The sequence below is a fragment of the Cyclopterus lumpus genome, chromosome 2 (genome assembly GCF_009769545.1).
Source record: "Cyclopterus lumpus isolate fCycLum1 chromosome 2, fCycLum1.pri, whole genome shotgun sequence".
NCBI classification, from domain to species: domain Eukaryota; kingdom Metazoa; phylum Chordata; class Actinopteri; order Perciformes; family Cyclopteridae; genus Cyclopterus; species Cyclopterus lumpus.
This window is the reverse complement of record NC_046967.1, coordinates 4037447-4064559: the sequence shown is the minus strand read 5'-3', so window position 1 is coordinate 4064559 and position 27113 is coordinate 4037447. Positions and strand designations below refer to the sequence as shown.

The 27113-nt window shown below is 42.7% G+C and overlaps 8 non-coding genes across 8 annotated transcripts; all 8 read right to left on the bottom strand.

Annotated features, from left to right (window-relative positions):
* Nucleotides 1-3498: 3498 nt before the first annotated feature.
* trnam-cau lies at nt 3499-3571 on the bottom strand. The gene has a single exon. It is a non-coding gene; the product is annotated as a tRNA-Met (tRNA).
* Nucleotides 3572-3800: 229 nt separating this feature from the next.
* trnam-cau lies at nt 3801-3873 on the bottom strand. The gene has a single exon. It is a non-coding gene; the product is annotated as a tRNA-Met (tRNA).
* A 5207-nt stretch (nt 3874-9080) lies between these two features.
* On the bottom strand, nt 9081-9153 carry trnam-cau. The gene has a single exon. It is a non-coding gene; the product is annotated as a tRNA-Met (tRNA).
* Nucleotides 9154-14662: 5509 nt separating this feature from the next.
* trnam-cau lies at nt 14663-14735 on the bottom strand. Its single transcript has one exon. It is a non-coding gene; the product is annotated as a tRNA-Met (tRNA).
* A 229-nt stretch (nt 14736-14964) lies between these two features.
* On the bottom strand, nt 14965-15037 carry trnam-cau. The gene has a single exon. It is a non-coding gene; the product is annotated as a tRNA-Met (tRNA).
* A 5207-nt stretch (nt 15038-20244) lies between these two features.
* Nucleotides 20245-20317, bottom strand: trnam-cau. The gene has a single exon. It is a non-coding gene; the product is annotated as a tRNA-Met (tRNA).
* A 229-nt stretch (nt 20318-20546) lies between these two features.
* trnam-cau lies at nt 20547-20619 on the bottom strand. The gene has a single exon. It is a non-coding gene; the product is annotated as a tRNA-Met (tRNA).
* Nucleotides 20620-25827: 5208 nt separating this feature from the next.
* trnam-cau lies at nt 25828-25900 on the bottom strand. Its single transcript has one exon. It is a non-coding gene; the product is annotated as a tRNA-Met (tRNA).
* Between the last annotated feature and the right edge of the window lie 1213 nt (nt 25901-27113).

Sequence of the window (27113 nt, the reverse complement as noted above, 5' to 3'; positions counted from 1 at the left end):
GATAAGGTTATTATTGTAGGAGATTTTAATATTCATGTGGATATTGACAATGATTGCCTTAGTACTGCATTTATCTCATTGTTGGACTCGATTGGCTTCTGTCAGAGAGTACAGAAACCCACTCACTGCTTTGGCCACACCCTCGACCTTGTTCTTACATATGGCATTGACATTGAGCATTTGGAGGTCTTCCCACAGAACCCTCTTCTGTCAGACCATTACCTCATAACTTTTGAGTTTATACTCCCGGAGTATACACCGTTAGTCAAAAGTTTCTACACCAGATGTCTAACTGACAGTGCTGTAGCTAAATTTATAGAAGCCATTCCTTCTGCATTTGATTCAATACCACGTCTCAATGTGACGGAGGACTCCTGCGCTAACTTTAGTCCGTCCCAGATTGATCATATTGTCGATAGTGCTACAGGCTCACTGAGAATGACACTAGACTTGATAGCCCCACTGAAGAAAAAGACAGTGAGGCAAAGGAGGTTTGCTCCCTGGTATAACCCTCAGACCCGCGACCTAAAGCAAACTTCACGAAAGCTTGAAAGCATATGGCGTTCCACCAATCTGGAAGAATCACGCTTAGTTTGGCGAGATAGTCTTAAAACATATAAAAAGGCTCTCCGTAATGCCAGAGCAGCCTATTACTCATCAGTAATAGAGAAAAATAAGAACAACCCCAGGGTTCTCTTTAGCACTGTAGCCAGGCTGACAGAGAGTCACAGCTCTGTGGAGCCGTGTATTCCTATAGACCTCAGTAGTAATGACTTCATGAACTTCTTCAATGAAAAGATTTTAACTATTAGAGGCAAGATTGATGCTCTCTTGCCCTTAACTACTACCGATCTGTCATCAAGAGGAGTGGCCTTGGAAACGGCTGTATGCCCTGGTGTATATTTGGATAGCTTTTCTCCCATTAACCTAGACCAATTGTCCTCAATGGTTTCTACTTCTAAACCGTCTACCTGTCTCTTAGACCCCATCCCAACGAGGCTGCTTAAATACGTGTTGCCTTTAATTGGCACCTCTCTGCTGGATATTGTTAATGTGTCTTTGCTAACAGGCCATGTAACACATTCCTTCAAAGTAGCTGTAATTAAACCTCTCCTGAAAAAGCCCACTCTTAATCCAGAGGTGTTGGCTAACTACAGACCAATCTCTAACCTTCCCTTCCTCTCTAAGATCCTTGAGAAAGTAGTCGCAAATCAGTTGTGCGACTTCCTACATCAGAATAGTTTATTTGAGGAGTTTCAGTCAGGATTTAGAAAACACCACAGCACAGAGACAGCACTGGTGAAAATTACAAATGACCTCCTAATTGCATCAGATAAAGGACTCATCTCCGTACTGGTATTATTAGACCTTAGTGCTGCGTTCGAAGCCATTGATCATGACATCCTATTACAGAGACTGGATCAGTCGATTGGCATTTCAGGTACCGCACTAAGTTGGTTTAAATCCTATTTATCAGATCGATCTCAATTTGTATTTGTAAACGATGAAGCCTCAATGACCACCAACGTTAATCACGGAGTTCCACAAGGTTCTGTGCTTGGACCAATTTTATTTACCTTATATATGCTTCCTTTGGGCAATATTATCAGGAAACACTGCATAAACTTTCATTGCTATGCAGACGATACTCAATTATATCTATCGATCAAACCAGAGGAGACCAACCAGCTCGCTAAAATTCAAGAATGTCTTAAAGACATAAAAACATGGATGACCTGCAACTTCCTGATGTTAAACTCAGACAAAACTGAAGTTATTTTACTGGGCCCTGAACACCTCAGAGATTAATTATCTGGTGATGTGGTTTCTGTAGATGGCATTTCCTTCGCATCCAACACCACTGTAAAGAATCTAGGCGTTATCTTTGACCGAGACTTGTCCTTTAACTCCCACGTTAAGCAAATCTCAAGGATTGCATTTTTTCATCTACGTAACATTTCAAAAATCAGGCACATCTTGTCTCAAAAAGATGCAGAAAAGCTGGTTCACGCGTTTGTTACTTCCAGACTAGATTACTGCAACTCCTTATTATCAGGCTGCCCTAATAAGTCTCTTAAATCCCTCCAGTTGATCCAGAATGCTGCAGCTCGTGTACTTACAAAAACTAAGAAAAGAGATCACATTACTCCTGTATTAGCTGCGCTGCACTGGCTCCCTGTAAAATCAAGAATCACATTTAAAATTCTTCTCCTCACCTACAAAGCCTTGATTGGTGATGCACCATCATATCTTAAGGAGCTTGTAGTACCATATTGCCCCACTAGAGAGCTGCGCTCACTAAATGCGGGGCTACTTGTGGTTCCTAGAGTCCTAAAAAGTAGGATGGGAGCAAGAGCCTTCAGTTATCAAGCTCCTCTTTTATGGAACCAGCTTCCACTTTCAGTCCGGGAGGCAGACACAGTCACCTCATTCAAGAATAGACTTAAGACTTTCCTGTTTGATAGTGCTTATAGTTAGGGCTGAATCAGGTTTGCCCTGGTCGAGCCCCTTGATATGCTGCTATAGGCTTATAGGCTGCTGGGGGATGTTTTAGGATACACTGAGCACCTCTCTCCTCTTCTCTCTCTCCTTATGGATACATTTACATCTCTCCATTGCACCTTATTAACTCTGCTTCCTCCCCGGAGTCGTTGTGACTTCACGTCTCATAGGGTCCATTGGACCTGGAGGTGTCTGATGCCTGGTGAGCCGGCCTCCCACCTTGGCCCTGCTGATGCCCCGCCCCCTCCTCTCTACCTCCTTCTGTTTCATGGATTGGAGTTCCATTAATACATTGTCATATTCATGTAATATGTTTATGTAACTTTGTAAATGCTGTTCATTCTGTACACATGACATCTATTGCTTCTGTCCATCCGGGGAGAGGGATCCTCCTCTGTTGCTCTCCTGAAGGTTTCTTCCCTTTTTTCCCTGTGAAAGGTTATTTTTGGGGAGTTTTTCCTGATTCGATGTGAGGTCCTGGGACAGGGATGTCGTATGTGTACAGATTGTAAAGCCCTCTGAGGCAAATGTGTAATTTGTGATATTGGGCTATACAAAATAAACTGAATTGAAATTGAAATTGAATTGAAATTGAATTATATCATGATATTTATCAATTGAAGGGCTGAAGAAACCCTAGTAAATAATTGTGAATGACCTCGGTTAAATCAAGGCAAAGGTGTCTCAAAACAAATGCCCAGTGTGAGGGTCGAACTCACAACCTTCAGATTATGAGACTGACGCACTGCCTACTACGCCAATGAGGCAGATGTTCCAACATATGTTCACTATTGAAGGCTGTACGTTCTTTTTATTAACAATAAATATAATTTAAGATTTATCTTTTCTACAAAACAGCCAACTGCCTTTCCCTATGTGGGATTCAAATTTAAGACCTATATATCATGATATTTATCAATTGAACGGCTGAAGAAACCCTGGTAAATAATTGTGAATGACCTCGGTTAATTCAAGGCAAAGGTGTCTCAAAACAAATGCCCAGTGTGAGGGTCGAACTCACGACCTTCAGATTATGAGACTGACGCGCTGCCTACTGCGCCAACGAGGCTGATGTTCCAACATATGTTCACTATTGAAGGCTTCACGTTCTTTTTATTAACAAAAAATATAATTTAAGATTTATCTTTTCTACAAAACAGCCAACTGCCTTTCCCTATGTGGGATTCAAATTTAAGACCTATATATCATGATATTGATCAATTGAAGGGCTGAAGAAAGCCTGGCAAATACTTGTGCATGACCTTCGTTAAATCAAGGCAAAGGTGTCTCAAAACAAATGCCCAGTGTGAGGGTCGAACTCACGACCTTCAGATTATGAGACTGACGCGCTGCCTACTGCGCCAACGAGGCACAAAACTCAGAGTACGCTTATGATTGAAGGCTATACGTTTTTATTATTAACAATAAACAAAATTTGCGATTTACCTTTTTTACAAAACAGCCTAGTACCTTCCCCTAAGTGGGAATCAAACTTAAGACCTATATAACGCATCGCTCTCTCTCTTCCGGTAAGCGTATTGCATCACTTCCGGTTGCCAGCTTAGCAGCTTGCGATGTTTTCTTCTCCCCCTCCCGCTCCCTCTTGCTCAGAGTGTCTCATGTATAGCTATTCCTCTGCCTCTCTTAATGATAACGGTACATGCAACAAGTGTAGTTCATTTGCTAGGTTGGAGGCAGTTCTAAGTGGGTTAGATGCACGGCTCCGCACCATCGAAGCTCAGACAGTTACGCTAGTTAGCTCGCCACCCCCCATAGCCGGCGCGGGGCCTTTAGCTTTAGCCTCTGTTAGCTGTCCCCCGGCAGCCCCCGAGCAGCCGGATGGCTGGGTGACTGTTCGAAGGGGTTTTAAGTCTAAACAGAAGCCCACTGAGCACCGCCAACCTCTTCACGTTTCGAACCAGTTTTCCCCACTCAGCGACGCACCCGCTGAGAAACCCACTCTGGTTATAGGTAGCTCCATAGTCAGAAACGTGAAGATAGGGAAGCCAGGGACCAAAGTCATATGCATCCCGGGGGCCAGAGCGGGCGACATTGAATCTTGTTTAAAACTGCTGGCTAAAGATGAGCGTAGTTACAGTAAGATTATAATACACGCCGGCGGTAATGACTCCCGACTGCGGCGGTCGGAGGTCACTAAAATTAATGTGGAATCGGTGTGTACTTATGCCAAGACAATGTCAGACACCGTAGTTTTCTCTGGCCCTCTCCCCAATCTGATCAATGATGACATGTATAGCCGCATGTCGTCGTTCAACCGCTGGTTGTCCAGGTGGTGCCCAGCAAACAATGTGGGCTACATAGATAACTGGCAGACTTTCTGGGGAAAGCCTGATCTGATGAGTCGAGACGGCATTCATCCCACTTGGGATGGAGCACGTCTCATTTCTGCGAACATGGCGAAGTTGATTAGCGGACTTAATCCATGACCCAGAGTTCAGATCAGGAAGCAGAAGCAGAGTTGTAGTCTTCCACCCTTCTCTGCACTTCCATTCGAGCAGTTACCCACCCTTAACCTTAACTCTATAAAGACTGTGTCTGTCCCACGGCCACTTAAATTAATTAAATCAAAAGTAACCAGAAGAGGAGTCATACAAAATAACCTCATAAAGGTTAACATCACTACTGCCACAGTGCAACAAAAGAAGAGAATTAAATGTGGACTCCTAAATATTAGATCTCTGTCATCTAAAGCTGTATTAGTAAATTATTTAATATCAGACAATCACATTGATTTATTGTGTCTTACTGAAACCTGGCTGAGGCATGAAGAATATGTCAACCTAAATGAATCAACTCCTCCAAGTCATATTAATACTCACATTCCTCGAGGCACCGGCCGAGGAGGTGGAGTAGCAGCCATCTTTGACTCAAGCCTATTAATGAATCCTAAACCTAAACTAAACTACAACTCATTTGAAAGCCTTGTTCTTAGTCTTTCACATCCAACCTGTAAAACATTACAGCCAATTCTATTTGTTATACTGTACCGGCCACCAGGTCCATATTCAGAATTTATATCTGAATTTTCTGAGTGTTTATCAAGTTTAGTCCTTAAAACTGATAAGGTTATTATTGTAGGAGATTTTAATATTCATGTGGATATTGACAATGATTGCCTTAGTACTGCATTTATCTCATTGTTGGACTCGATTGGCTTCTGTCAGAGAGTACAGAAACCCACTCACTGCTTTGGCCACACCCTCGACCTTGTTCTTACATATGGCATTGACATTGAGCATTTGGAGGTCTTCCCACAGAACCCTCTTCTGTCAGACCATTACCTCATAACTTTTGAGTTTATACTCCCGGAGTATACACCGTTAGTCAAAAGTTTCTACACCAGATGTCTAACTGACAGTGCTGTAGCTAAATTTATAGAAGCCATTCCTTCTGCATTTGATTCAATACCACGTCTCAATGTGACGGAGGACTCCTGCGCTAACTTTAGTCCGTCCCAGATTGATCATATTGTCGATAGTGCTACAGGCTCACTGAGAATGACACTAGACTTGATAGCCCCACTGAAGAAAAAGACAGTGAGGCAAAGGAGGTTTGCTCCCTGGTATAACCCTCAGACCCGCGACCTAAAGCAAACTTCACGAAAGCTTGAAAGCATATGGCGTTCCACCAATCTGGAAGAATCACGCTTAGTTTGGCGAGATAGTCTTAAAACATATAAAAAGGCTCTCCGTAATGCCAGAGCAGCCTATTACTCATCAGTAATAGAGAAAAATAAGAACAACCCCAGGGTTCTCTTTAGCACTGTAGCCAGGCTGACAGAGAGTCACAGCTCTGTGGAGCCGTGTATTCCTATAGACCTCAGTAGTAATGACTTCATGAACTTCTTCAATGAAAAGATTTTAACTATTAGAGGCAAGATTGATGCTCTCTTGCCCTTAACTACTACCGATCTGTCATCAAGAGGAGTGGCCTTGGAAACGGCTGTATGCCCTGGTGTATATTTGGATAGCTTTTCTCCCATTAACCTAGACCAATTGTCCTCAATGGTTTCTACTTCTAAACCGTCTACCTGTCTCTTAGACCCCATCCCAACGAGGCTGCTTAAATACGTGTTGCCTTTAATTGGCACCTCTCTGCTGGATATTGTTAATGTGTCTTTGCTAACAGGCCATGTAACACATTCCTTCAAAGTAGCTGTAATTAAACCTCTCCTGAAAAAGCCCACTCTTAATCCAGAGGTGTTGGCTAACTACAGACCAATCTCTAACCTTCCCTTCCTCTCTAAGATCCTTGAGAAAGTAGTCGCAAATCAGTTGTGCGACTTCCTACATCAGAATAGTTTATTTGAGGAGTTTCAGTCAGGATTTAGAAAACACCACAGCACAGAGACAGCACTGGTGAAAATTACAAATGACCTCCTAATTGCATCAGATAAAGGACTCATCTCCGTACTGGTATTATTAGACCTTAGTGCTGCGTTCGAAGCCATTGATCATGACATCCTATTACAGAGACTGGATCAGTCGATTGGCATTTCAGGTACCGCACTAAGTTGGTTTAAATCCTATTTATCAGATCGATCTCAATTTGTATTTGTAAACGATGAAGCCTCAATGACCACCAACGTTAATCACGGAGTTCCACAAGGTTCTGTGCTTGGACCAATTTTATTTACCTTATATATGCTTCCTTTGGGCAATATTATCAGGAAACACTGCATAAACTTTCATTGCTATGCAGACGATACTCAATTATATCTATCGATCAAACCAGAGGAGACCAACCAGCTCGCTAAAATTCAAGAATGTCTTAAAGACATAAAAACATGGATGACCTGCAACTTCCTGATGTTAAACTCAGACAAAACTGAAGTTATTTTACTGGGCCCTGAACACCTCAGAGATTAATTATCTGGTGATGTGGTTTCTGTAGATGGCATTTCCTTCGCATCCAACACCACTGTAAAGAATCTAGGCGTTATCTTTGACCGAGACTTGTCCTTTAACTCCCACGTTAAGCAAATCTCAAGGATTGCATTTTTTCATCTACGTAACATTTCAAAAATCAGGCACATCTTGTCTCAAAAAGATGCAGAAAAGCTGGTTCACGCGTTTGTTACTTCCAGACTAGATTACTGCAACTCCTTATTATCAGGCTGCCCTAATAAGTCTCTTAAATCCCTCCAGTTGATCCAGAATGCTGCAGCTCGTGTACTTACAAAAACTAAGAAAAGAGATCACATTACTCCTGTATTAGCTGCGCTGCACTGGCTCCCTGTAAAATCAAGAATCACATTTAAAATTCTTCTCCTCACCTACAAAGCCTTGATTGGTGATGCACCATCATATCTTAAGGAGCTTGTAGTACCATATTGCCCCACTAGAGAGCTGCGCTCACTAAATGCGGGGCTACTTGTGGTTCCTAGAGTCCTAAAAAGTAGGATGGGAGCAAGAGCCTTCAGTTATCAAGCTCCTCTTTTATGGAACCAGCTTCCACTTTCAGTCCGGGAGGCAGACACAGTCACCTCATTCAAGAATAGACTTAAGACTTTCCTGTTTGATAGTGCTTATAGTTAGGGCTGAATCAGGTTTGCCCTGGTCGAGCCCCTTGATATGCTGCTATAGGCTTATAGGCTGCTGGGGGATGTTTTAGGATACACTGAGCACCTCTCTCCTCTTCTCTCTCTCCTTATGGATACATTTACATCTCTCCATTGCACCTTATTAACTCTGCTTCCTCCCCGGAGTCGTTGTGACTTCACGTCTCATAGGGTCCATTGGACCTGGAGGTGTCTGATGCCTGGTGAGCCGGCCTCCCACCTTGGCCCTGCTGATGCCCCGCCCCCTCCTCTCTACCTCCTTCTGTTTCATGGATTGGAGTTCCATTCATACATTGTCATATTCATGTAATATGTTTATGTAACTTTGTAAATGCTGTTCATTCTGTACACATGACATCTATTGCTTCTGTCCATCCGGGGAGAGGGATCCTCCTCTGTTGCTCTCCTGAAGGTTTCTTCCCTTTTTTCCCTGTGAAAGGTTATTTTTGGGGAGTTTTTCCTGATTCGATGTGAGGTCCTGGGACAGGGATGTCGTATGTGTACAGATTGTAAAGCCCTCTGAGGCAAATGTGTAATTTGTGATATTGGGCTATACAAAATAAACTGAATTGAAATTGAAATTGAATTGAAATTGAATTATATCATGATATTTATCAATTGAAGGGCTGAAGAAACCCTAGTAAATAATTGTGAATGACCTCGGTTAAATCAAGGCAAAGGTGTCTCAAAACAAATGCCCAGTGTGAGGGTCGAACTCACAACCTTCAGATTATGAGACTGACGCACTGCCTACTACGCCAATGAGGCAGATGTTCCAACATATGTTCACTATTGAAGGCTGTACGTTCTTTTTATTAACAATAAATATAATTTAAGATTTATCTTTTCTACAAAACAGCCAACTGCCTTTCCCTATGTGGGATTCAAATTTAAGACCTATATATCATGATATTGATCAATTGAAGGGCTGAAGAAACCCTGGTAAATAATTGTGAATGACCTCGGTTAATTCAAGGCAAAGGTGTCTCAAAACAAATGCCCAGTGTGAGGGTCGAACTCACGACCTTCAGATTATGAGACTGACGCGCTGCCTACTGCGCCAACGAGGCAGATGTTCCAACATATGTTCACATTCGAAGGCTTCACGTTCTTTTTATTAACAAAAAATATAATTTAAGATTTATCTTTTCTACAAAACAGCCAACTGCCTTTCCCTATGTGGGATTCAAATTTAAGACCTATATATCATGATATTGATCAATTGAAGGGCTGAAGAAAGCCTGGCAAATACTTGTGCATGACCTTGGTTAATTTAAGGCAAAGGTGTCTCAAAACAAATGCCCAGTGTGAGGGTCGAACTCACGACCTCCAGATTATGAGACTGACGCGCTGCCTACTGCGCCAACGAGGCACAAAACTCAGAGTACGCTTATGATTGAAGGCTATACGTTTTTATTATTAACAATAAACAAAATTTGCGATTTACCTTTTTTACAAAACAGCCTAGTACCTTCCCCTAAGTGGGAATCAAACTTAAGACCTATATAACGCATCGCTCTCTCTCTTCCGGTAAGCGTATTGCATCACTTCCGGTTGCCAGCTTAGCAGCTTGCGATGTTTTCTTCTCCCCCTCCCGCTCCCTCTTGCTCAGAGTGTCTCATGTATAGCTATTCCTCTGCCTCTCTTAATGATAACGGTACATGCAACAAGTGTAGTTCATTTGCTAGGTTGGAGGCAGTTCTAAGTGGGTTAGATGCACGGCTCCGCACCATCGAAGCTCAGACAGTTACGCTAGTTAGCTCGCCACCCCCCATAGCCGGCGCGGGGCCTTTAGCTTTAGCCTCTGTTAGCTGTCCCCCGGCAGCCCCCGAGCAGCCGGATGGCTGGGTGACTGTTCGAAGGGGTTTTAAGTCTAAACAGAAGCCCACTGAGCACCGCCAACCTCTTCACGTTTCGAACCAGTTTTCCCCACTCAGCGACGCACCCGCTGAGAAACCCACTCTGGTTATAGGTAGCTCCATAGTCAGAAACGTGAAGATAGGGAAGCCAGGGACCAAAGTCATATGCATCCCGGGGGCCAGAGCGGGCGACATTGAATCTTGTTTAAAACTGCTGGCTAAAGATGAGCGTAGTTACAGTAAGATTATAATACACGCCGGCGGTAATGACTCCCGACTGCGGCGGTCGGAGGTCACTAAAATTAATGTGGAATCGGTGTGTACTTATGCCAAGACAATGTCGGACACCGTAGTTTTCTCTGGCCCTCTCCCCAATCTGATCAATGATGACATGTATAGCCGCATGTCGTCGTTCAACCGCTGGTTGTCCAGGTGGTGCCCAGCAAACAATGTGGGCTACATAGATAACTGGCAGACTTTCTGGGGAAAGCCTGATCTGATGAGTCGAGACGGCATTCATCCCACTTGGGATGGAGCACGTCTCATTTCTGCGAACATGGCGAAGTTGATTAGCGGACTTAATCCATGACCCAGAGTTCAGATCAGGAAGCAGAAGCAGAGTTGTAGTCTTCCACCCTTCTCTGCACTTCCATTCGAGCAGTTACCCACCCTTAACCTTAACTCTATAGAGACTGTGTCTGTCCCACGGCCACTTAAATTAATTAAATCAAAAGTAACCAGAAGAGGAGTCATACAAAATAACCTCATAAAGGTTAACATCACTACTGCCACAGTGCAACAAAAGAAGAGAATTAAATGTGGACTCCTAAATATTAGATCTCTGTCATCTAAAGCTGTATTAGTAAATTATTTAATATCAGACAATCACATTGATTTATTGTGTCTTACTGAAACCTGGCTGAGGCATGAAGAATATGTCAACCTAAATGAATCAACTCCTCCAAGTCATATTAATACTCACATTCCTCGAGGCACCGGCCGAGGAGGTGGAGTAGCAGCCATCTTTGACTCAAGCCTATTAATGAATCCTAAACCTAAACTAAACTACAACTCATTTGAAAGCCTTGTTCTTAGTCTTTCACATCCAACCTGTAAAACATTACAGCCAATTCTATTTGTTATACTGTACCGGCCACCAGGTCCATATTCAGAATTTATATCTGAATTTTCTGAGTGTTTATCAAGTTTAGTCCTTAAAACTGATAAGGTTATTATTGTAGGAGATTTTAATATTCATGTGGATATTGACAATGATTGCCTTAGTACTGCATTTATCTCATTGTTGGACTCGATTGGCTTCTGTCAGAGAGTACAGAAACCCACTCACTGCTTTGGCCACACCCTCGACCTTGTTCTTACATATGGCATTGACATTGAGCATTTGGAGGTCTTCCCACAGAACCCTCTTCTGTCAGACCATTACCTCATAACTTTTGAGTTTATACTCCCGGAGTATACACCGTTAGTCAAAAGTTTCTACACCAGATGTCTAACTGACAGTGCTGTAGCTAAATTTATAGAAGCCATTCCTTCTGCATTTGATTCAATACCACGTCTCAATGTGACGGAGGACTCCTGCGCTAACTTTAGTCCGTCCCAGATTGATCATATTGTCGATAGTGCTACAGGCTCACTGAGAATGACACTAGACTTGATAGCCCCACTGAAGAAAAAGACAGTGAGGCAAAGGAGGTTTGCTCCCTGGTATAACCCTCAGACCCGCGACCTAAAGCAAACTTCACGAAAGCTTGAAAGCATATGGCGTTCCACCAATCTGGAAGAATCACGCTTAGTTTGGCGAGATAGTCTTAAAACATATAAAAAGGCTCTCCGTAATGCCAGAGCAGCCTATTACTCATCAGTAATAGAGAAAAATAAGAACAACCCCAGGGTTCTCTTTAGCACTGTAGCCAGGCTGACAGAGAGTCACAGCTCTGTGGAGCCGTGTATTCCTATAGACCTCAGTAGTAATGACTTCATGAACTTCTTCAATGAAAAGATTTTAACTATTAGAGGCAAGATTGATGCTCTCTTGCCCTTAACTACTACCGATCTGTCATCAAGAGGAGTGGCCTTGGAAACGGCTGTATGCCCTGGTGTATATTTGGATAGCTTTTCTCCCATTAACCTAGACCAATTGTCCTCAATGGTTTCTACTTCTAAACCGTCTACCTGTCTCTTAGACCCCATCCCAACGAGGCTGCTTAAATACGTGTTGCCTTTAATTGGCACCTCTCTGCTGGATATTGTTAATGTGTCTTTGCTAACAGGCCATGTAACACATTCCTTCAAAGTAGCTGTAATTAAACCTCTCCTGAAAAAGCCCACTCTTAATCCAGAGGTGTTGGCTAACTACAGACCAATCTCTAACCTTCCCTTCCTCTCTAAGATCCTTGAGAAAGTAGTCGCAAATCAGTTGTGCGACTTCCTACATCAGAATAGTTTATTTGAGGAGTTTCAGTCAGGATTTAGAAAACACCACAGCACAGAGACAGCACTGGTGAAAATTACAAATGACCTCCTAATTGCATCAGATAAAGGACTCATCTCCGTACTGGTATTATTAGACCTTAGTGCTGCGTTCGAAGCCATTGATCATGACATCCTATTACAGAGACTGGATCAGTCGATTGGCATTTCAGGTACCGCACTAAGTTGGTTTAAATCCTATTTATCAGATCGATCTCAATTTGTATTTGTAAACGATGAAGCCTCAATGACCACCAACGTTAATCACGGAGTTCCACAAGGTTCTGTGCTTGGACCAATTTTATTTACCTTATATATGCTTCCTTTGGGCAATATTATCAGGAAACACTGCATAAACTTTCATTGCTATGCAGACGATACTCAATTATATCTATCGATCAAACCAGAGGAGACCAACCAGCTCGCTAAAATTCAAGAATGTCTTAAAGACATAAAAACATGGATGACCTGCAACTTCCTGATGTTAAACTCAGACAAAACTGAAGTTATTTTACTGGGCCCTGAACACCTCAGAGATTAATTATCTGGTGATGTGGTTTCTGTAGATGGCATTTCCTTCGCATCCAACACCACTGTAAAGAATCTAGGCGTTATCTTTGACCGAGACTTGTCCTTTAACTCCCACGTTAAGCAAATCTCAAGGATTGCATTTTTTCATCTACGTAACATTTCAAAAATCAGGCACATCTTGTCTCAAAAAGATGCAGAAAAGCTGGTTCACGCGTTTGTTACTTCCAGACTAGATTACTGCAACTCCTTATTATCAGGCTGCCCTAATAAGTCTCTTAAATCCCTCCAGTTGATCCAGAATGCTGCAGCTCGTGTACTTACAAAAACTAAGAAAAGAGATCACATTACTCCTGTATTAGCTGCGCTGCACTGGCTCCCTGTAAAATCAAGAATCACATTTAAAATTCTTCTCCTCACCTACAAAGCCTTGATTGGTGATGCACCATCATATCTTAAGGAGCTTGTAGTACCATATTGCCCCACTAGAGAGCTGCGCTCACTAAATGCGGGGCTACTTGTGGTTCCTAGAGTCCTAAAAAGTAGGATGGGAGCAAGAGCCTTCAGTTATCAAGCTCCTCTTTTATGGAACCAGCTTCCACTTTCAGTCCGGGAGGCAGACACAGTCACCTCATTCAAGAATAGACTTAAGACTTTCCTGTTTGATAGTGCTTATAGTTAGGGCTGAATCAGGTTTGCCCTGGTCGAGCCCCTTGATATGCTGCTATAGGCTTATAGGCTGCTGGGGGATGTTTTAGGATACACTGAGCACCTCTCTCCTCTTCTCTCTCTCCTTATGGATACATTTACATCTCTCCATTGCACCTTATTAACTCTGCTTCCTCCCCGGAGTCGTTGTGACTTCACGTCTCATAGGGTCCATTGGACCTGGAGGTGTCTGATGCCTGGTGAGCCGGCCTCCCACCTTGGCCCTGCTGATGCCCCGCCCCCTCCTCTCTACCTCCTTCTGTTTCATGGATTGGAGTTCCATTCATACATTGTCATATTCATGTAATATGTTTATGTAACTTTGTAAATGCTGTTCATTCTGTACACATGACATCTATTGCTTCTGTCCATCCGGGGAGAGGGATCCTCCTCTGTTGCTCTCCTGAAGGTTTCTTCCCTTTTTTCCCTGTGAAAGGTTATTTTTGGGGAGTTTTTCCTGATTCGATGTGAGGTCCTGGGACAGGGATGTCGTATGTGTACAGATTGTAAAGCCCTCTGAGGCAAATGTGTAATTTGTGATATTGGGCTATACAAAATAAACTGAATTGAAATTGAAATTGAATTGAAATTGAATTATATCATGATATTTATCAATTGAAGGGCTGAAGAAACCCTAGTAAATAATTGTGAATGACCTCGGTTAAATCAAGGCAAAGGTGTCTCAAAACAAATGCCCAGTGTGAGGGTCGAACTCACAACCTTCAGATTATGAGACTGACGCACTGCCTACTACGCCAATGAGGCAGATGTTCCAACATATGTTCACTATTGAAGGCTGTACGTTCTTTTTATTAACAATAAATATAATTTAAGATTTATCTTTTCTACAAAACAGCCAACTGCCTTTCCCTATGTGGGATTCAAATTTAAGACCTATATATCATGATATTTATCAATTGAAGGGCTGAAGAAACCCTGGTAAATAATTGTGAATGACCTCGGTTAATTCAAGGCAAAGGTGTCTCAAAACAAATGCCCAGTGTGAGGGTCGAACTCACGACCTTCAGATTATGAGACTGACGCGCTGCCTACTGCGCCAACGAGGCAGATGTTCCAACATATGTTCACATTCGAAGGCTTCACGTTCTTTTTATTAACAAAAAATATAATTTAAGATTTATCTTTTCTACAAAACAGCCAACTGCCTTTCCCTATGTGGGATTCAAATTTAAGACCTATATATCATGATATTGATCAATTGAAGGGCTGAAGAAAGCCTGGCAAATACTTGTGCATGACCTTGGTTAAATCAAGGCAAAGGTGTCTCAAAACAAATGCCCAGTGTGAGGGTCGAACTCACGACCTTCAGATTATGAGACTGACGCGCTGCCTACTGCGCCAACGAGGCACAAAACTCAGAGTACGCTTATGATTGAAGGCTATACGTTTTTATTATTAACAATAAACAAAATTTGCGATTTACCTTTTTTACAAAACAGCCTAGTACCTTCCCCTAAGTGGGAATCAAACTTAAGACCTATATAACGCATCGCTCTCTCTCTTCCGGTAAGCGTATTGCATCACTTCCGGTTGCCAGCTTAGCAGCTTGCGATGTTTTCTTCTCCCCCTCCCGCTCCCTCTTGCTCAGAGTGTCTCATGTATAGCTATTCCTCTGCCTCTCTTAATGATAACGGTACATGCAACAAGTGTAGTTCATTTGCTAGGTTGGAGGCAGTTCTAAGTGGGTTAGATGCACGGCTCCGCACCATCGAAGCTCAGACAGTTACGCTAGTTAGCTCGCCACCCCCCATAGCCGGCGCGGGGCCTTTAGCTTTAGCCTCTGTTAGCTGTCCCCCGGCAGCCCCCGAGCAGCCGGATGGCTGGGTGACTGTTCGAAGGGGTTTTAAGTCTAAACAGAAGCCCACTGAGCACCACCAACCTCTTCACGTTTCGAACCAGTTTTCCCCACTCAGCGACGCACCCGCTGAGAAACCCACTCTGGTTATAGGTAGCTCCATAGTCAGAAACGTGAAGATAGGGAAGCCAGGGACCAAAGTCATATGCATCCCGGGGGCCAGAGCGGGCGACATTGAATCTTGTTTAAAACTGCTGGCTAAAGATGAGCGTAGTTACAGTAAGATTATAATACACGCCGGCGGTAATGACTCCCGACTGCGGCGGTCGGAGGTCACTAAAATTAATGTGGAATCGGTGTGTACTTATGCCAAGACAATGTCGGACACCGTAGTTTTCTCTGGCCCTCTCCCCAATCTGATCAATGATGACATGTATAGCCGCATGTCGTCGTTCAACCGCTGGTTGTCCAGGTGGTGCCCAGCAAACAATGTGGGCTACATAGATAACTGGCAGACTTTCTGGGGAAAGCCTGATCTGATGAGTCGAGACGGCATTCATCCCACTTGGGATGGAGCACGTCTCATTTCTGCGAACATGGCGAAGTTGATTAGCGGACTTAATCCATGACCCAGAGTTCAGATCAGGAAGCAGAAGCAGAGTTGTAGTCTTCCACCCTTCTCTGCACTTCCATTCGAGCAGTTACCCACCCTTAACCTTAACTCTATAGAGACTGTGTCTGTCCCACGGCCACTTAAATTAATTAAATCAAAAGTAACCAGAAGAGGAGTCATACAAAATAACCTCATAAAGGTTAACATCACTACTGCCACAGTGCAACAAAAGAAGAGAATTAAATGTGGACTCCTAAATATTAGATCTCTGTCATCTAAAGCTGTATTAGTAAATTATTTAATATCAGACAATCACATTGATTTATTGTGTCTTACTGAAACCTGGCTGAGGCATGAAGAATATGTCAACCTAAATGAATCAACTCCTCCAAGTCATATTAATACTCACATTCCTCGAGGCACCGGCCGAGGAGGTGGAGTAGCAGCCATCTTTGACTCAAGCCTATTAATGAATCCTAAACCTAAACTAAACTACAACTCATTTGAAAGCCTTGTTCTTAGTCTTTCACATCCAACCTGTAAAACATTACAGCCAATTCTATTTGTTATACTGTACCGGCCACCAGGTCCATATTCAGAATTTATATCTGAATTTTCTGAGTGTTTATCAAGTTTAGTCCTTAAAACTGATAAGGTTATTATTGTAGGAGATTTTAATATTCATGTGGATATTGACAATGATTGCCTTAGTACTGCATTTATCTCATTGTTGGACTCGATTGGCTTCTGTCAGAGAGTACAGAAACCCACTCACTGCTTTGGCCACACCCTCGACCTTGTTCTTACATATGGCATTGACATTGAGCATTTGGAGGTCTTCCCACAGAACCCTCTTCTGTCAGACCATTACCTCATAACTTTTGAGTTTATACTCCCGGAGTATACACCGTTAGTCAAAAGTTTCTACACCAGATGTCTAACTGACAGTGCTGTAGCTAAATTTATAGAAGCGATTCCTTCTGCATTTGATTCAATACCACGTCTCAATGTGACGGAGGACTCCTGCGCTAACTTTAGTCCGTCCCAGATTGATCATATTGTCGATAGTGCTACAGGCTCACTGAGAATGACACTAGACTTGATAGCCCCACTGAAGAAAAAGACAGTGAGGCAAAGGAGGTTTGCTCCCTGGTATAACCCTCAGACCCGCGACCTAAAGCAAACTTCACGAAAGCTTGAAAGCATATGGCGTTCCACCAATCTGGAAGAATCACGCTTAGTTTGGCGAGATAGTCTTAAAACATATAAAAAGGCTCTCCGTAATGCCAGAGCAGCCTATTACTCATCAGTAATAGAGAAAAATAAGAACAACCCCAGGGTTCTCTTTAGCACTGTAGCCAGGCTGACAGAGAGTCACAGCTCTGTGGAGCCGTGTATTCCTATAGACCTCAGTAGTAATGACTTCATGAACTTCTTCAATGAAAAGATTTTAACTATTAGAGGCAAGATTGATGCTCTCTTGCCCTTAACTACTACCGATCTGTCATCAAGAGGAGTGGCCTTGGAAACGGCTGTATGCCCTGGTGTATATTTGGATAGCTTTTCTCCCATTAACCTAGACCAATTGTCCTCAATGGTTTCTACTTCTAAACCGTCTACCTGTCTCTTAGACCCCATCCCAACGAGGCTGCTTAAATACGTGTTGCCTTTAATTGGCACCTCTCTGCTGGATATTGTTAATGTGTCTTTGCTAACAGGCCATGTAACACATTCCTTCAAAGTAGCTGTAATTAAACCTCTCCTGAAAAAGCCCACTCTTAATCCAGAGGTGTTGGCTAACTACAGACCAATCTCTAACCTTCCCTTCCTCTCTAAGATCCTTGAGAAAGTAGTCGCAAATCAGTTGTGCGACTTCCTACATCAGAATAGTTTATTTGAGGAGTTTCAGTCAGGATTTAGAAAACACCACAGCACAGAGACAGCACTGGTGAAAATTACAAATGACCTCCTAATTGCATCAGATAAAGGACTCATCTCCGTACTGGTATTATTAGACCTTAGTGCTGCGTTCGAAGCCATTGATCATGACATCCTATTACAGAGACTGGATCAGTCGATTGGCATTTCAGGTACCGCACTAAGTTGGTTTAAATCCTATTTATCAGATCGATCTCAATTTGTATTTGTAAACGATGAAGCCTCAATGACCACCAACGTTAATCACGGAGTTCCACAAGGTTCTGTGCTTGGACCAATTTTATTTACCTTATATATGCTTCCTTTGGGCAATATTATCAGGAAACACTGCATAAACTTTCATTGCTATGCAGACGATACTCAATTATATCTATCGATCAAACCAGAGGAGACCAACCAGCTCGCTAAAATTCAAGAATGTCTTAAAGACATAAAAACATGGATGACCTGCAACTTCCTGATGTTAAACTCAGACAAAACTGAAGTTATTTTACTGGGCCCTGAACACCTCAGAGATTAATTATCTGGTGATGTGGTTTCTGTAGATGGCATTTCCTTCGCATCCAACACCACTGTAAAGAATCTAGGCGTTATCTTTGACCGAGACTTGTCCTTTAACTCCCACGTTAAGCAAATCTCAAGGATTGCATTTTTTCATCTACGTAACATTTCAAAAATCAGGCACATCTTGTCTCAAAAAGATGCAGAAAAGCTGGTTCACGCGTTTGTTACTTCCAGACTAGATTACTGCAACTCCTTATTATCAGGCTGCCCTAATAAGTCTCTTAAATCCCTCCAGTTGATCCAGAATGCTGCAGCTCGTGTACTTACAAAAACTAAGAAAAGAGATCACATTACTCCTGTATTAGCTGCGCTGCACTGGCTCCCTGTAAAATCAAGAATCACATTTAAAATTCTTCTCCTCACCTACAAAGCCTTGATTGGTGATGCACCATCATATCTTAAGGAGCTTGTAGTACCATATTGCCCCACTAGAGAGCTGCGCTCACTAAATGCGGGGCTACTTGTGGTTCCTAGAGTCCTAAAAAGTAGGATGGGAGCAAGAGCCTTCAGTTATCAAGCTCCTCTTTTATGGAACCAGCTTCCACTTTCAGTCCGGGAGGCAGACACAGTCACCTCATTCAAGAATAGACTTAAGACTTTCCTGTTTGATAGTGCTTATAGTTAGGGCTGAATCAGGTTTGCCCTGGTCGAGCCCCTTGATATGCTGCTATAGGCTTATAGGCTGCTGGGGGATGTTTTAGGATACACTGAGCACCTCTCTCCTCTTCTCTCTCTCCTTATGGATACATTTACATCTCTCCATTGCACCTTATTAACTCTGCTTCCTCCCCGGAGTCGTTGTGACTTCACGTCTCATAGGGTCCATTGGACCTGGAGGTGTCTGATGCCTGGTGAGCCGGCCTCCCACCTTGGCCCTGCTGATGCCCCGCCCCCTCCTCTCTACCTCCTTCTGTTTCATGGATTGGAGTTCCATTCATACATTGTCATATTCATGTAATATGTTTATGTAACTTTGTAAATGCTGTTCATTCTGTACACATGACATCTATTGCTTCTGTCCATCCGGGGAGAGGGATCCTCCTCTGTTGCTCTCCTGAAGGTTTCTTCCCTTTTTTCCCTGTGAAAGGTTATTTTTGGGGAGTTTTTCCTGATTCGATGTGAGGTCCTGGGACAGGGATGTCGTATGTGTACAGATTGTAAAGCCCTCTGAGGCAAATGTGTAATTTGTGATATTGGGCTATACAAAATAAACTGAATTGAAATTGAAATTGAATTGAAATTGAATTATATCATGATATTTATCAATTGAAGGGCTGAAGAAACCCTAGTAAATAATTGTGAATGACCTCGGTTAAATCAAGGCAAAGGTGTCTCAAAACAAATGCCCAGTGTGAGGGTCGAACTCACAACCTTCAGATTATGAGACTGACGCACTGCCTACTACGCCAATGAGGCAGATGTTCCAACATATGTTCACTATTGAAGGCTGTACGTTCTTTTTATTAACAATAAATATAATTTAAGATTTATCTTTTCTACAAAACAGCCAACTGCCTTTCCCTATGTGGGATTCAAATTTAAGACCTATATATCATGATATTGATCAATTGAAGGGCTGAAGAAACCCTGGTAAATAATTGTGAATGACCTCGGTTAATTCAAGGCAAAGGTGTCTCAAAACAAATGCCCAGTGTGAGGGTCGAACTCACGACCTTCAGATTATGAGACTGACGCGCTGCCTACTGCGCCAACGAGGCAGATGTTCCAACATATGTTCACTATTGAAGGCTTCACGTTCTTTTTATTAACAAAAAATATAATTTAAGATTTATCTTTTCTACAAAACAGCCAACTGCCTTTCCCTATGTGGGATTCAAATTTAAGACCTATATATCATGATATTGATCAATTGAAGGGCTGAAGAAAGCCTGGCAAATACTTGTGCATGACCTTGGTTAAATCAAGGCAAAGGTGTCTCAAAACAAATGCCCAGTGTGAGGGTCGAACTCACGACCTTCAGATTATGAGACTGACGCGCTGCCTACTGCGCCAACGAGGCACAAAACTCAGAGTACGCTTATGATTGAAGGCTATACGTTTTTATTATTAACAATAAACAAAATTTGCGATTTACCTTTTTTACAAAACAGCCTAGTACCTTCCCCTATGTGGGAATCAAACTTAAGACTTATATAACGCATCGCTCTCTCTCTTCCGGTAAGCGTATTGCATCACTTCCGGTTGCCAGCTTAGCAGCTTGCGATGTTTTCTTCTCCCCCTCCCGCTCCCTCTTGCTCAGAGTGTCTCATGTATAGCTATTCCTCTGCCTCTCTTAATGATAACGGTACATGCAACAAGTGTAGTTCATTTGCTAGGTTGGAGGCAGTTCTAAGTGGGTTAGATGCACGGCTCCGCACCATCGAAGCTCAGACAGTTACGCTAGTTAGCTCGCCACCCCCCATAGCCGGCGCGGGGCCTTTAGCTTTAGCCTCTGTTAGCTGTCCCCCGGCAGCCCCCGAGCAGCCGGATGGCTGGGTGACTGTTCGAAGGGGTTTTAAGTCTAAACAGAAGCCCACTGAGCACCGCCAACCTCTTCACGTTTCGAACCAGTTTTCCCCACTCAGCGACGCACCCGCTGAGAAACCCACTCTGGTTATAGGTAGCTCCATAGTCAGAAACGTGAAGATAGGGAAGCCAGGGACCAAAGTCATATGCATCCCGGGGGCCAGAGCGGGCGACATTGAATCTTGTTTAAAACTGCTGGCTAAAGATGAGCGTAGTTACAGTAAGATTATAATACACGCCGGCGGTAATGACTCCCGACTGCGGCGGTCGGAGGTCACTAAAATTAATGTGGAATCGGTGTGTACTTATGCCAAGACAATGTCGGACACCGTAGTTTTCTCTGGCCCTCTCCCCAATCTGATCAATGATGACATGTATAGCCGCATGTCGTCGTTCAACCGCTGGTTGTCCAGGTGGTGCCCAGCAAACAATGTGGGCTACATAGATAACTGGCAGACTTTCTGGGGAAAGCCTGATCTGATGAGTCGAGACGGCATTCATCCCACTTGGGATGGAGCGCGTCTCATTTCTGCGAACATGGCGAAGTTGATTAGCGGACTTAATCCATGACCCAGAGTTCAGATCAGGAAGCAGAAGCAGAGTTGTAGTCTTCCACCCTTCTCTGCACTTCCATTCGAGCAGTTACCCACCCTTAACCTTAACTCTATAGAGACTGTGTCTGTCCCACGGCCACTTAAATTAATTAAATCAAAAGTAACCAGAAGAGGAGTCATACAAAATAACCTCATAAAGGTTAACATCACTACTGCCACAGTGCAACAAAAGAAGAGAATTAAATGTGGACTCCTAAATATTAGATCTCTGTCATCTAAAGCTGTATTAGTAAATGATTTAATATCAGACAATCACATTGATTTATTGTGTCTTACTGAAACCTGGCTGAGGCATGAAGAATATGTCAACCTAAATGAATCAACTCCTCCAAGTCATATTAATACTCACATTCCTCGAGGCACCGGCCGAGGAGGTGGAGTAGCAGCCATCTTTGACTCAAGCCTATTAATGAATCCTAAACCTAAACTAAACTACAACTCATTTGAAAGCCTTGTTCTTAGTCTTTCACATCCAACCTGTAAAACATTACAGCCAATTCTATTTGTTATACTGTACCGGCCACCAGGTCCATATTCAGAATTTATATCTGAATTTTCTGAGTGTTTATCAAGTTTAGTCCTTAAAACTGATAAGGTTATTATTGTAGGAGATTTTAATATTCATGTGGATATTGACAATGATTGCCTTAGTACTGCATTTATCTCATTGTTGGACTCGATTGGCTTCTGTCAGAGAGTACAGAAACCCACTCACTGCTTTGGCCACACCCTCGACCTTGTTCTTACATATGGCATTGACATTGAGCATTTGGAGGTCTTCCCACAGAACCCTCTTCTGTCAGACCATTACCTCATAACTTTTGAGTTTATACTCCCGGAGTATACACCGTTAGTCAAAAGTTTCTACACCAGATGTCTAACTGACAGTGCTGTAGCTAAATTTATAGAAGCGATTCCTTCTGCATTTGATTCAATACCACGTCTCAATGTGACGGAGGACTCCTGCGCTAACTTTAGTCCGTCCCAGATTGATCATATTGTCGATAGTGCTACAGGCTCACTGAGAATGACACTAGACTTGATAGCCCCACTGAAGAAAAAGACAGTGAGGCAAAGGAGGTTTGCTCCCTGGTATAACCCTCAGACCCGCGACCTAAAGCAAACTTCACGAAAGCTTGAAAGCATATGGCGTTCCACCAATCTGGAAGAATCACGCTTAGTTTGGCGAGATAGTCTTAAAACATATAAAAAGGCTCTCCGTAATGCCAGAGCAGCCTATTACTCATCAGTAATAGAGAAAAATAAGAACAACCCCAGGGTTCTCTTTAGCACTGTAGCCAGGCTGACAGAGAGTCACAGCTCTGTGGAGCCGTGTATTCCTATAGACCTCAGTAGTAATGACTTCATGAACTTCTTCAATGAAAAGATTTTAACTATTAGAGGCAAGATTGATGCTCTCTTGCCCTTAACTACTACCGATCTGTCATCAAGAGGAGTGGCCTTGGAAACGGCTGTATGCCCTGGTGTATATTTGGATAGCTTTTCTCCCATTAACCTAGACCAATTGTCCTCAATGGTTTCTACTTCTAAACCGTCTACCTGTCTCTTAGACCCCATCCCAACGAGGCTGCTTAAATACGTGTTGCCTTTAATTGGCACCTCTCTGCTGGATATTGTTAATGTGTCTTTGCTAACAGGCCATGTAACACATTCCTTCAAAGTAGCTGTAATTAAACCTCTCCTGAAAAAGCCCACTCTTAATCCAGAGGTGTTGGCTAACTACAGACCAATCTCTAACCTTCCCTTCCTCTCTAAGATCCTTGAGAAAGTAGTCGCAAATCAGTTGTGCGACTTCCTACATCAGAATAGTTTATTTGAGGAGTTTCAGTCAGGATTTAGAAAACACCACAGCACAGAGACAGCACTGGTGAAAATTACAAATGACCTCCTAATTGCATCAGATAAAGGACTCATCTCCGTACTGGTATTATTAGACCTTAGTGCTGCGTTCGAAGCCATTGATCATGACATCCTATTACAGAGACTGGATCAGTCGATTGGCATTTCAGGTACCGCACTAAGTTGGTTTAAATCCTATTTATCAGATCGATCTCAATTTGTATTTGTAAACGATGAAGCCTCAATGACCACCAACGTTAATCACGGAGTTCCACAAGGTTCTGTGCTTGGACCAATTTTATTTACCTTATATATGCTTCCTTTGGGCAATATTATCAGGAAACACTGCATAAACTTTCATTGCTATGCAGACGATACTCAATTATATCTATCGATCAAACCAGAGGAGACCAACCAGCTCGCTAAAATTCAAGAATGTCTTAAAGACATAAAAACATGGATGACCTGCAACTTCCTGATGTTAAACTCAGACAAAACTGAAGTTATTTTACTGGGCCCTGAACACCTCAGAGATCAATTATCTGGTGATGTGGTTTCTGTAGATGGCATTTCCTTCGCATCCAACACCACTGTAAAGAATCTAGGCGTTATCTTTGACCGAGACTTGTCCTTTAACTCCCACGTTAAGCAAATCTCAAGGATTGCATTTTTTCATCTACGTAACATTTCAAAAATCAGGCACATCTTGTCTCAAAAAGATGCAGAAAAGCTGGTTCACGCGTTTGTTACTTCCAGACTAGATTACTGCAACTCCTTATTATCAGGCTGCCCTAATAAGTCTCTTAAATCCCTCCAGTTGATCCAGAATGCTGCAGCTCGTGTACTTACAAAAACTAAGAAAAGAGATCACATTACTCCTGTATTAGCTGCGCTGCACTGGCTCCCTGTAAAATCAAGAATCACATTTAAAATTCTTCTCCTCACCTACAAAGCCTTGATTGGTGATGCACCATCATATCTTAAGGAGCTTGTAGTACCATATTGCCCCACTAGAGAGCTGCGCTCACTAAATGCGGGGCTACTTGTGGTTCCTAGAGTCCTAAAAAGTAGGATGGGAGCAAGAGCCTTCAGTTATCAAGCTCCTCTTTTATGGAACCAGCTTCCACTTTCAGTCCGGGAGGCAGACACAGTCACCTCATTCAAGAATAGACTTAAGACTTTCCTGTTTGATAGTGCTTATAGTTAGGGCTGAATCAGGTTTGCCCTGGTCGAGCCCCTTGATATGCTGCTATAGGCTTATAGGCTGCTGGGGGATGTTTTAGGATACACTGAGCACCTCTCTCCTCTTCTCTCTCTCCTTATGGATACATTTACATCTCTCCATTGCACCTTATTAACTCTGCTTCCTCCCCGGAGTCGTTGTGACTTCACGTCTCATAGGGTCCATTGGACCTGGAGGTGTCTGATGCCTGGTGAGCCGGCCTCCCACCTTGGCCCTGCTGATGCCCCGCCCCCTCCTCTCTACCTCCTTCTGTTTCATGGATTGGAGTTCCATTCATACATTGTCATATTCATGTAATATGTTTATGTAACTTTGTAAATGCTGTTCATTCTGTACACATGACATCTATTGCTTCTGTCCATCCGGGGAGAGGGATCCTCCTCTGTTGCTCTCCTGAAGGTTTCTTCCCTTTTTTCCCTGTGAAAGGTTATTTTTGGGGAGTTTTTCCTGATTCGATGTGAGGTCCTGGGACAGGGATGTCGTATGTGTACAGATTGTAAAGCCCTCTGAGGCAAATGTGTAATTTGTGATATTGGGCTATACAAAATAAACTGAATTGAAATTGAAATTGAATTGAAATTGAATTATATCATGATATTTATCAATTGAAGGGCTGAAGAAACCCTAGTAAATAATTGTGAATGACCTTGGTTAATTCAAGGCAAAGGTGTCTCAAAACAAATGCCCAGTGTGAGGGTCGAACTCACGACCTTCAGATTATGAGACTGACGCACTGCCTACTGCGCCAACGAGGCAGATGTTCCAAAATATGTTCACTATTGAAGGCTTTACGTTCTTTTTATTAACAATAAACAAAAATTTGCGATTTACCTTTTTTACAAAACAGCCTACTGCCTTTCCCTAAGTTGGAATCAAACTTAAGACCTATATATCATGATATTGATCAATTGAAGGGCTGAAGAAACCCTGGTAAATAATTGTGCATGACCTCGGTTAATTCAAGGCAAAGGTGTCTCAAAACAAATGCCCAGTGTGAGGGTCGAACTCACGACCTTCAGATTATGAGACTGACGCGCTGCCTACTGCGCCAACGAGGCAGATGTTCCAAAATATGTTCACTATTGAAGGCTTTACGTTCTTTTTAATAACAATAAACAAAATTTGCGATTTACCTTTTTTACAAAACAGCCTACTGCCTTCCCCTATGTGGGAGTCAAACTTAAGACCTATATATCATGATATTGATCAATTGAAGGGCTGAAGAAAGCCTGGCAAATACTTGTGCATGATCTCGGTTAATTTAAGGCAAAGGTGTCTCAAAACAAATGCCCAGTGTGAGGGTCGGACTCACGACCTTCAGATTATGAGACTGACGCGCTGCCTACTGCGCCAACGAGGCACAAAACTCAGAGTACGCTCATGATTGAAGGCTATACGTTTTTATTATTAACAATAAACAAAATTTGCGATTTACCTTTTTTACAAAACAGCCTAGTACCTTCCCCTATGTGGGAGTCAAACTTAAGACCTATATATTATGATATTGATCAATTGACGGGCTGAAGAAAGCCTGGCAAATACTTGTGCATGACCTCGGTTAAATCAAGGCAAAGGTGTCTCAAAACAAATGCCCAGTGTGAGGGTCGAACTCACTACCTTCAGATTATGAGACTGACGCGCTGCCTACTGCGCCAACGAGGCACAAAACTCAGAGTACGCTTATGATTGAAGGCTATACTTTTTTATTATTAACAATAAACAAAATTTGCGATTTACCTTTTTTACAAAACAGCCTAGTACCTTCCCCTAAGTGGGAATCAAACTTAAGACCTATATATCATGATATTGATCAATTGAAGGGCTGAAGAAACCCTGGCAAAAACTTGTGCATGACCTCGGTTAATTTAAGGCAAAGGTGTCTCAAAACAAATGCCCAGTGTGAGGGTCGAACTCACAACCTTCAGATTATGAGACTGAAGCGCTGCATACTCCGCCAACAAGGCACAAAACTCAGAGTACGCTTATCATTGAAGGCTATACGTTCTTTTTATTAACAATAAACAAAATTTGCGGTATACCTTTTTTACAAAACAGCCTACTGCCTTCCCCCATGTGGGAGTCAAATTTAAGACCTATGTATCATGATATTGATCAATTGAAGGAATGAAGAAACCCTGGCAAATACTTGTGCATGATCTCGGTTAATTCAAGGCAAAGGTGTCTCAAAACAAATGCCCAGTGTGAGGGTCGAACTCACGACCTTCAGATTATGAGACTGACGCACTGCCTACTGCACCAACGAGGCAGATG